Source organism: Rana temporaria, chromosome 9 (assembly GCF_905171775.1).
Source record: "Rana temporaria chromosome 9, aRanTem1.1, whole genome shotgun sequence".
NCBI classification, from domain to species: Eukaryota; Metazoa; Chordata; class Amphibia; order Anura; family Ranidae; genus Rana; species Rana temporaria.
In genome coordinates this window covers 47,196,710-47,208,768 of record NC_053497.1, presented here as the reverse complement: position 1 = coordinate 47,208,768, position 12,059 = coordinate 47,196,710, and the positions used below count along the sequence as shown (strand labels likewise).

The 12,059-nt window shown below is 42.7% G+C and overlaps 1 protein-coding gene and 1 long non-coding RNA gene across 2 annotated transcripts in view; one reads left to right on the top strand and one right to left on the bottom strand.

Moving 5' to 3' along the window:
* LRFN1 (leucine rich repeat and fibronectin type III domain containing 1) overlaps nt 1–2,221 on the bottom strand; it is a 213,001-nt gene extending 210,780 nt beyond the window's left edge. Inside the window, exon 1 of the mRNA XM_040323373.1 lies at nt 1,891–2,221. The gene's annotated coding sequence lies outside the window, so the exon portion shown is untranslated. The remainder of the gene's footprint in view (nt 1–1,890) is intronic.
* LOC120913446 lies at nt 1,364–11,718 on the top strand. Its single transcript, XR_005743517.1, has 2 exons — nt 1,364–2,205; nt 11,515–11,718. It is a non-coding gene; the product is annotated as an uncharacterized LOC120913446 (long non-coding RNA).
* The last annotated feature ends 341 nt before the right edge of the window (nt 11,719–12,059 follow it).

Here is a 12,059-nt window from a genome sequence, read left to right as displayed (position 1 = left end):
CATTTCTAATAGTGGTCATACAAGCGTCGAATTTTTTTTACTTTTTCCCCTATCATTGTCTTTTGATCAAAATAATTGATCTATAATCACCATTCGATAAATAGAACAAAATTACAGGTTTCAATCATTAGGAGGAACATATCATCTTGAGTAATTCATCGCATCTGCATTTTAATATCAAAATCTCCTAATCAGAACTATCTCACTGCAGCCGATAGATGCAAAACAATAATATTCCGCCCTGACCGATCGCGTCTGATCTATAAGGCAAGGCAAGTTACGGCTGCTTAATCATTTATCGATCCAATTGAATGATAAAATTGATGCATGTGTGTCTGCCATAAGAAGGACCTTGCAGAATTTTTTCAAGGATGCATCATGTGTGGTTTAGCTTCAGTGCCATGTATTCCACTGCTGTATCTCTCAAGGTGCATGCTGTTTACCTGTCTGGCTGCACCATGTATGTTGCTGATGCCCCTTGTCATGCTTAGAAAAAGATGATCTGATGTCACAGGCTGTGAAATGTATGGGGGTGACATTGCTCTCATCCTGGTGGATGTAATTAGCATGTTGGGAAAGGTAGCCAGCCAACATCTAGACGAGTGCTGAGTTCTATGATGTAGCTGAGCCTGTCTGGGTTCATGGTGCTGACCAGTTGGTGTTGCCCTTGACCATGGTGCTGAATTGGCAACACTGTCTATGGGTGCTCCTGTCCTTGGTGCTGTATATGGGTTCCCCTGTCCATTGTGCTGAATTACCAGTGCTATAATATATATAGGTGACTGTCCATGGTGCTGAATTACTTGTATTGTGTATATATATATATATATATATATATATATATATATATATATATATATATATATATATATATATATATATATATGACTCTGTCCATGGTGCTGAATTGTCGGCATTGTATTTAGGTGACTGTCCATGGTGCTGAATTACCTGCACTATAATAAATATAGGTGACTCTGTCCATGGTGCTGAATTGGCGGCACTGTATATGGGTGGCTCTGTCCATGGTGCTGAATTGTCGGTACTGTATTTAGGTGACTCTGTCCATGGTGCTGAATTACCTGTACTGTAATATATATATATATATATATATATAGGTGACTCTGTCCATGGTGCTGAATTGTCGGCACTATTTATATGTGACTGTCTATGGTGCTGAATTGTCGGTACTGTATTTAGGTGACTCTGTCCATGGTGCTGAATTGTCGGTACTGTATTTAGGTGACTCTGTCCATGGTGCTGAATTGCCGGCACTATTTATATTTGCCTCTGTCCATGGGTTTGAATTGTCGGCACTGTATATTGGTGCCTCTGTCCATGGTACCGAATTACCGGTACTGTATATACAGGTTGCCTCTGTCTATGAGTGCCCCTGTCCATGGTGCCGATCAGTGGGCTCTGTCAGTTCAGCACCATGGACAGGGGCAGCCAGAGACAGGCTCAGCCACAACATGGAGTCAGCAATCATCTGCGTGCAGGGAATGTCAGAGACAGCCAACGGAAAGAGATAGAGACCGCCTAGACAACCCAATGCAGAGCACTCTAGGAGAGGCTAAAACCTCCTAGGACACAGAAGACAGCATAGACAACCATAGATCAAGAGACAACCTGGCCACAGGCAATCCAAAGAAAAAAAAGAAAAAAAAAAAACAACACTGCCAAAGCATAATCCCACAGATGTTATGTTCTAACAGGGCACAACCCTGGCAGCAAGACATGCAAAATCCAGAGAGACATGGCCATCCTGAGCAATAACAGACAAGTTAGCCTCGAAAAAAAGAGGCATAAAAAGGCAACCTGGCAGTGCATAGAGCCTAAGAAGAGACTAGAAGGTGGGCACTGCGGTGTGTGCCACAGAGCTGCACCTACCTTCATCTGGGCTCTCTCTGCGCCATGCCATCCAACCTGGTGCCAGCGCCGGCCACCCCTCCAGCATCAGCAGCAGCAGCAGCGCCCCTCCAGCCTTAGGAAAGCAGCTGGCACGGAGGGGGCATTCAAAGGGCAAAAGCGGCTCCATCCATAGCTCCAGCGCCCGGCTCCCTGATTCCATTCAGTTGCATCCTGCTGCCCCCCCAACCGCACCCCACGCTGCCTCGCAGCTCCCCGAGAGGCAGGAGATGGGCGCACATCCGACCCCCGGGAGGAGTCCTGTGCCGGAGCCAACCTCGTCCAATCCTCCGATCGGTGAGTCTGGGTGGAGGGGCCGCGGGGAGGATGGAGGTGACGGGGAGGGAGAAGGAGGAGGAGGAGGATGGGGATGGGAGGGAGGAGAGGAGGAGGAGCACCGACACTCTTCAGCACTGCACCACATACATACATGTGCGGGGAAGAGCACACTGGTCAGCTGTCTATCTCTATATCTATTTATCTTGCTATCTATCTACACACACACACACACACAACTAGGTACAAAGAAACACAATACATATGTATATATATATATATATATATATATATATATATATATATATATATATATATATATATATATATATATATATATATATATATATATGTATGTGTGTGTGTATGTATATATATATATATATAGATATATAGAGATATATATATATATATATATATATATATATATATATATATATATATATATATATATATATATATATATATAGATAGATAGATATATATATATATAGATATATATATATATAGAGAGATATGCCTATAGATATATCTATCTATAGATAAATAGATAGATCTATCTATCTATATCTATAGATAGATAGATAGACAATATCTCACAAAAGTGAGTGCACCCCTCACATTTTTGCATATATTTTATTATATCTTTCCATGTGACAACACTGAAGAAACAACAAGTTGCTACAATGTAAAGTAGTGAGTGTACAGCTTGTATAACAGTGTAAATTTGCTGTCCCCTCAAAATAACTCAACACACAGCCATTAATGTCTTATAGGTAGATTCAGAAAGAGTTAGGCCGGCTTATCAGTAGATAAGTCGATCTAACTCAGAATCTACGCCGACCTATGTTTAAGCGTATGCTCAAACAGAGATACGCTTAAACATATCTAAGATAGGACGGCTTGCGCTGTCCTATCTTAGATTGCAATTTTTCGGATGGCCGCTAGGTGGCGCTTCCATTGCGGTCGGCATAGATTATGTAAATCAGTTTGTACGCCGATTCACGAACGTACGCCCGGCCGCCACAGTCGATTTACGCCGTTTACGTAAGAGATAGGCCGCTTAAAGTTAGAGCTAGGCTCTAGTGGAATAGTAATGTCAAGTATGGCTGCCGTTCCCGCATCGAAATTTGAAATTTTTACGTCGTTTGCATAAGTCGTCCGTGAATCGAGATTTACGTCATTTACGTCCACGTCAAAATCAATAGGCCCATGCGGCGTACTTAGCCGCAATGCACACTGGGAAATGAAGTCGCCCGGCGCATGCGCAGTGAAAAAAAACGTCAAAAACGTGAGGTCAAGCCTCATTACCATGAAACACGCCCCCCTTCAAGTCATTTGAATTTGGCGCCCTTACGCCCGCCCGCTTTAGGCTATGCCGCCGTAGATTAGCATGCAAGTATATTGAGAATCATTACTAGCCTAGCTAATTTACGGCGGCGTAGCCTAAACAGGCTAAGTTACGCCGCCGTAACTTTACACGATTGTACCTGAATCTACCTATAAATTGCTAACAACAAAAGTGAGTACACCCCTAAGTGAAAATGTCCAAATTGGCCCCAAAGTGTCAATATTTGGTGTGGCCGCCATTATTTTCCAGCACTGCCTTAACCCTCTTGGGCATGGAGTTCATCAGCGCTTCAAAGGTTGCCACTGGAGTCCTCTTCCCCTCCTTCATGACGACATCACAGAGATGGTGGATGTTAGAGTCCTTGAGCTCCTCCTTCTTCGGTTTGAAGATGCCCCACAGATGCTCAATAGGGTTTAGATCTGGAGACATGCTTGGCCAGTCCATCACCTTTAACCTCAGCTTCTTTAGCAAGACAGTGGTTGTCTTGGAGGTGTGTTTGGGGTCGTTATGTTGGAATACTGCCCTGCGGTCCAGTCTCTGAAGGGAGGGGATCATGCTCGCTTCAGTGTGTCACAGTACATAAAAAGTGAATATATTGCGCTAATCCTAAAATAACCAAAAAAGTGGGCAGCCAACACAACAAAAGGATATATTGTATTAAAAATGGGTAAATAAAGTGCAGCGCCAATACGGAGCCCGCCCCAAACGCGGGTTCTAAATGCTGTGTCAAAAGAAAAATAACACCCTTAAAATTACTACGTGGCTATTACATATACTATGGAGTGATATTGAAAGTGTCCAAAGCAAGGACTCCCCTCTAAATAGAGTATCCTTGTAACTGAGTGTTCATAAACAGTAGGTGTACTCCAGTGAAGTGATGAGTAGTCCTGTGAAGTTCAAGGGTTAAACCTGAAACAATCAATCCACTTCAAATAATTAATAAGTGTCCATACACTGTGGAAAGTGATAAAGAAACAATCCCAGTGAGGTCAGCAAGGAAGGTTCCCCTCAAAGATGTAATCCCAGGAACTCAGAAAAGATTAAATACCCTTACCGGAATACGTGGACCCACAAACACACCGTACGGCGGTGGGTCACTAATGCGTATTGGGCCGATTGCCCTATCTGGTCATTGTCACGGTCCAATTCATTGCTTGCGCTAGACGTGGTTGACCTTAAACTGCATCTGGATAGGACTGCTGCCAGATATGGAACTCCAATCCAAATTCCAATGGATGAATTCAGCTGTGCTTAAAACAAGCTCCAAACGGGGAAAAAAAGGAGGAAAACTCCTCATAGTGTAAAAAAGCTTAAAATGTTATATTAAAATTGCAAACACCAACACTGAAATCCAAAAATCACCACATCCAAATCCACATCAGCCAAAAATCCACAAATTCAAAATGGAAAAATGTCATACAGGAAGGGAGATGGATGGGACCAGTGTACCCGACCGGTTTCGTCTGCAAAGACTTCTACAAGGGCATACACTGGACCCCCATCTCCCCTGCGCTTAAATAGATGTCACCATTACACTTACGTGAGACCCCATTCTCCTGCACACCTCCGAATCGGCGTGCGTGTCAAATCACTTCCTGCTTCCGCCCTGCGTCTGAAGCGTGCGCTCCAAGAACCGGAAGTGGAAATAGTGGATCTGTCCCCTAATCGGACTGTTCTAATCCTTCATTGGATCGCTGCAGGCCTCATCATATGCGCATTGGAGGATGCTCGGTGATTCCCCATAAAGTCTCCTCCTCTATGTAGTGAGGAGAGAACGGTGGAGCGCACCGCCGAAACGTGCGCTCCACCTGTTCTATGTGCACTCCTCTCACACATGGATGCATGGCCAATCACCTTACAGCGGTGAAGAGATGGACACCGCCGTGCATGATGACCTGCGCTCCACGGGCGAGCAACCAATCATCTTGAGGCAATAGGGAGGCAGGCACCACCATCAATCCCATGTCACAGTACATGTTGCCATTCATGGTTCCCTCAATGAATTGTAGCTCCCCAGTGCCGGAAGCACGTATGCAGCCACAGACCATGACACTCCCACCACCATGCTTGACTATAGGCAAGACACACTTGTCTTTGTACTCCTCACCTGGTTGCCGCCACACACGCTTGACACTATCTGAATCAAATAAGTTTATCTTGGTCTCATCAGACCACAAGACATGGTTCCAGTAATCCATGTCTTTAGTCTGCTTGTCTTCAGCAAACTGTTTGCAGGCTTTCTTGTGAATCATCTTTAGAAGAGGCTTCCTTCTGGGATGACAGCCATGCAGACCAATTTGATGCAGTGTGCAGCATATGGTCTGAGCACTGACAGGCTGAACCCCCCACTCCTTCAATCTCTGCAGCAATGCTGGCAGCACTCATACATCTATTTCCCAAAGACAACCTCTGGATATGACGCTGAGCATGTGCACATAACTTATTTGGTCGCCCATGGTAGGGCCTATTCTGAGTGGAACCTGTCCTGTTAAACCTCTGTATGGTCTTGGCCACCGTGCTGCAGCTCAGTTTTAGGGTCTTGGAAATCTTCTTATAGCCTAGGCCATCTTTATTTAGAGCAGCAATTCTTTTTTTAGATCCTTGGGGAGTTCTTTGCCATGAGGTGCCATGTGGAACTTATGTGACCAGTATGAGAGAGTAAGAGCGATAACACCAAATTTAATGCACCTGCTCCCCATTCACACCTGAGACCTTGTTACACCAAAGAGTCACATGACACAAGGGAGGGAAAATGTCTAATTGGGCCTAATTTGGACATTTTCACTTACTGGTGCACTTCTTTTTTTTTGCCAGCGGTTTACACAATAATAGATAGATAAACATTTATTTATTATAGACAGCAGGCAAGATACGTACTGAATAGGTCACCATTTTTTTTAGGTAACTATACACACACCGCCCACTTTATTAGGTACACCTTGCTAGTACCAGGTTGGACCCACTTTTGCTTTCAGAACTGCCTTCATTCTTCATGGCAAAGATTCAACAAGGTGTTGGAAACATTCCTCAGAGATTTTGGTCCATAGTGACATGATAGCATCACACAGTTGCTGCAGATTTGTCGGCTGCACATCCATGATGCAAATCTCCCATTCCACCAGAACCCAAAGGTGCTCTATTGGATTGAGATTTGATGATTGCGGAGGCTTTTGGAGTGAAATCATTGTCATGTTCTAGAAACCAGTGGTGAGATGATTTGAGCTTTCTAACATAGTGCATTATCCTGCTGGAACGAGCCATCACAAGATGGGTACACTGTAGTCATAAAAGGATGGACATGGTCAGCAACAATACTCAATTAGGCTGTGGCATTTAAACAATGCTCAATTGGTACTAAGGTGCAATTCGTACTAAGGGGCCCAAAGTGTGACAAGAAATTATCCCCCACACAATTACACCTACACCAGCCTGAACCTTTGATACAAGGCAGGATGGATCCATGCTTTCATGTTGTTTACATTAAATTCTGACCCTACCATTTGAATGTCACTGCTGAAATTGAGGGAACATTTTTTTCGATCTTCTATTGTCCAATTTTGGTGAGCTTTTTTGAATTGTAGCCTAAGTTTCCTGTTATTAGCTGACAGGAGTGGCATCTGGTTTTCTGCTGCTGTAGTCCATCTACTTCAAGGTTCGATGTGTTGTGCATTCAGATATGGCACTCTGCATACCTTGGTTGCAACAAGTGGTTGAGTTACTGTTGCCTTTCTATCATCCCAACCCATTCTACTCCATGCCATCAACAAGGCATTTTCATCCATGCAACTGCTACTCACTGGATATTTTCGGACCAGAGATGATTGTGCATGAAAATGCCAGTAGATCAACAGTTTTTGAAATACTCAGGCCAGCTTGTCTCGCATCAACAACCATGCCATGTTCGAAGTCACTTGAATCCCCATTCTTCCCCATTCTGATGTTCAGTTTGAACTTCAGCATGTCATCTTCACCATGTCTAGATGCATAAATGCATTGAGTTGCTGCCATGTAAATGGCTGATTAGAAATTTGTATTACCAAGCAATTGAACAGGTGGACCTAATAAAGTGGCCAGTGGGTGTATTTCTAAAGGTGCTATTGAGATGAAATTTTCACCACATGTCGGTAACAACGAATGCAATCCATACATACAAAGAAACCAAAACAAATAAGTTCAGAAATGAAGTAGTTATATGCAATAACAATGGAATGACACAGGAAAAAAAGCATTGAACACATTAACTGAAAGTTATTTAATACTTTAATACTTAAAAAATCGTTTGTTGGTAATGACAATTTCAAGATGCCACCTGTATGGAGAAACTAGTTGCATGCATTGCTCGGGTGTGATTTTGGCCATTCTTCCAGACAAACAGTATTAAAATCTTGGAAAGGTCAATGGGCCTCTTCTATGAACTCTGATCTTTAGTTCTTTTCATAGATTTTCTATTGGATTCATGTCAGGTGATTGGCTGGGCCATTCTAGCAGCTGTATTCTCCTTCTTTGAAGCCAAATAAGTTTCCTTGGCTTTGTGTTTGGGATCATTGTCTTGCTGAAATGTCCACCCTTGTTTCATCTTCATCATCCTGATAGATGGCAGCAGATTTTTATAACGAATGTCTTGGTACATGTTTCCATTCATCCTTCCCTCAACGATATGAAGTTTGCCAGTACCGTATGCTAGAAAACAGCCCCACACCATGAAGTTCCCACCTCCAAACTTCACTGTTGGTATTGGGATGTTTTTAGGGTGATGACCAGTGCCATTTGACCTCCAAACATGGTGTGTATTATGTCATCCAAAGAGTTCACTTTTGGTCTCATCTGACCAGACTATATTCTCCCAGTGTTTCACAGGCTTGTCTAAGGGTACTTTCACACTGGGGCGGCGGTGCGTTGTTTTAGCGTTACTTTTTGGCAGCTATTGGGGCGCTTTTAACCCGAAGAAAGGGTTAAAAGCGCCCATTTTTGCGGCGCTGCCTGAAAAGTGCCTCAGTGTGAAAGGGGTCTAAATGTTGTGCAGCAAATTTTAAATGAGCTTCAACAGGCTTTTTCTTCAGCAATGGGGTCACATAGAGATCTGGGGGTCTCCTTGTTAAAGGGGGCTTCTAGATTCTGATAAGCCCCCTGCCCGCAGACCCTAAAAACCACAGCCTAGGGTTGTCAGGAAGAGGCCCTTGTCCCAATCAACATGGGGACAAGGTGCTTTGGGGGGTGCTCGCTCATCCTCTCCCCTCTTCTGACCTGAAAAATGAGATGCAGACAAGTCGTACACTAAGCAGAGTTTATTTGAAAACTTGCCCTTGACAAGCCCAATAGGGCTGATTTTCCAAATCTGAAAAGGTGACTGTGAGGAGCCAATGATGAACCCCTTATCTAATTCAGCCTGTAGCAGGGAGTCTATGGCCCATGTATCGGTAGGCGCTGACTGCAGGAAAAAAAGCTGTTCAAACCTGCCTGGCCTTTTGTGAAAAAGTAATTACCCCCTCCCATGCTAAATCGTGAATGAACTGTGATAATCCACAATTTTTTGGAAAGCTGAGTTAAATTTCACTTCCCACACCCATGCCTTACCAGACCTGTTGAATCAAGAAATAATATAAATAGAAGCTGTCTGACAAAGTGAAGCACGCTAATAGATCACAAAAAGCCACACATCATGCCACATTTAAAAAAAAAATTCAAGAATAGATTAGAAACAAAGTAATGTACATGTATCGGTCTAGGAAGGGTTTCAAAGCCATTTCTAAGGCTTTGGAACTCCATTGAACCACGGGGAGAGCCATTGTCCACAAATGGAGATAACTTGAAACAGCGGTACACCTTCCCAGGAGTGGCCGGACTATAAAAATTACTCCAAGAGCATGACGACGACTCATCCAGGAGGTCATAAAAGAACCCAGAATAACATCTAAAGAACTGCAGGCCTCACTTGCCTCAGGTAAGATCAGTGTTCATGATTCAACAATAAGAAAGAGACTGGGCAAAAATGACATCCATGGGAGAGTTCTAAGGCCAAGGCCACTGCTGACCAATAAGAACACAAAGGCTATTCTCACATTTACCAAAAAAAAAATTGATTATCCCCAAGACTTTTAGGCAAATATTCTGTGGACTGATTAGACAAAAATTTAAATTTTTGGAAGGTGTGTGTCCCGTTTCATCTGGCATAAAACTGATACAGTATTTCAGAACATCATACCAACAGTCAAACAGGTGTTGGTAGTATGATGGTTTGGGGCTGCTTTGCAGCTTTATGACCTGGACAACTTACCATAATTGATGGAACCATGAATTCTGAGCTCTACAAGAAAATCCTAAAGGAGTATGTCCGGCCATTAATTTGTGACCTCAAGCTCAAGTGCACTTGGGTTATGCAGCAGGACAATGATCTGAAACACAACAACAAGTCCACCTCCAAATGGTTCAAACAAAGCAAAATTTAGGTTTTGGAGTGGCCAAGTCAAAGCGCAGACTTAAATCCAATTGAGATGCTGTATCATGACCTTACACAGGCTGTTCATGCTGGAAACCCCTCCAATGTGGCTGAATTAAAACAATTCTGCAAAGAAGAGTGGGTCAAACTTGCTTGAGTCTACAGAAATGTGAAAGACTCATTGCCAGTTATCGCAAATGCTTAATTGCAGTTGTTGCCGCCAAGGGTGGCACAACCAGTTATTATGTTTAGGGGGAAATTACTTTTTCACATAAAACCAGGCAGGTTTGGACAGCTTTTTTGCCTTAATAAATTAAACCATCATTTAAAAACTGCATTTTGTATTCACTTGGATTATCTTTGTGTAATGATAACATTTGTTTGATGATCTGAGAAATTTTAGTGGGACAAATTTGCAAAAGAAAAAAAAAATCAAAAAGGGGGGAAATACTTTTTCACAGCATTGTACTGTATATATTTATCAGGGACTATCCATTTTGTTTTTCGGAAAAGATGGCTGATTAACTGCTTGCCGACCAGCCGCCAAAAAAACAAAAAAAACAACAAGGTATCTCCCTGTTCTGCCTAGTGACAGGACACTGATCGTCTGCTCCCTCTCATCAGGAGCAGTGATCAGTGTCATGTCATAGTAAGCCCCGCCCCAACACAATTAGAATCACTCCCTAGGACACACTTAACCCCTTCCTAGCCCCCTAGTGGTTAGCTCCTTCCCTGCCAGTCACATTTATACAGTAATCAGTGCATTTTTATAGCACTGATCACTGTATAAATGTGAATGGTCCCAAAATAGCATCAAAAGTGTCTGATGTGTCCGCCATAATGTCGCAGTCATGATACAAATTGCTGATCGCCGCCATTACTATTAAAAAAAAATATATTCATAAAAATGCCATAAAACTATCCCCTATATTGTAGACTCTATAACTTTCGTGCAAACCAATCAATAAACGCTTATTGCGTTTTGTTTTACCAAAAATATGTAGAAGAATATGTATTGGCCTAAACTGAAAAAATATATATTTTTTTATATATTTTTGGAGGATATTTATTATGTCAAGCAGTAAAAAATATATATATTTTTTTAATTTTCGCTCTATTTTTGTTGATAGCGCAAAAAAATAAAAACCACAGAGGTGATCAAATACCACCAAAAGAAAGCTCTATAAAATTACATCAATTATGTTTGGGAGCCACGTCGCACGACCGCACAATTTTCAGTTAAAAGGCTTTGAAACAGTGCCGAATCGCAAATGTGGCCTCCAGGGCTGAAGTGGTTAAAGTCAATTACATTTTTTCTAAAAACGCTAAATTAAATCCCTCAATGGCTTGTGTGAATCCATGTTCATGCAACAATCTGTGTCCCAGGTCTTCCTTCCTCAGAGAGATAGAGCCCTTTTTCGAGTGACAACTTCTTTCTCTGTTGATGTATATAAAAAAACTTAAACTATGAAACATTGCATAGGCCACAGGATACGTGTGTATGCACAGCATGTGTTATAAGCAAAGTCTTTATCTTTTGCAGACTATTTGGAGTGCTGGCATCTGTCCTCCGTGGTGATGAGGATGCTGCTCATTGGCTAATAGAAGAGTGCTTCAGCAGGGTCCTGAAGATTCCGATGGCAGCGTGAGGGGTGGCAACAAGACTGCCTCACAGCAAGAAGAGACTGTAGAGCTGGATCATCAATGTAGAGGAGTATCAAGTGAATAAAAATGGTCCTAAAAAGTTTTTTCTTTTTTCTTTTTTACTGACTGGGAGTGAAGTGAGTTGTGGGTTTAAGGGGGTATTGCTTTTGCCTGATATGGGGTTTACGTTTATGCTCCCACATAACAGTGCTGGTGTTTGGTGATGACTGCTGAGACTTCCAGTGCTGTTACATGGGGATGAGGAGAGAGTACTCGGCTTGAGCTACTCAGCAATAACTTCTAATAACACTCCCTGTGGGGTTAGGGTGACCACATTTCCAAACTACCATTCAGGGACACCCTCCCCCCCTTCCCAAAAATCAGCCTGTGCTGTAACGAATCACAGCACAGTCATTGGACACAAGAGGCAGGATTTATAATTAC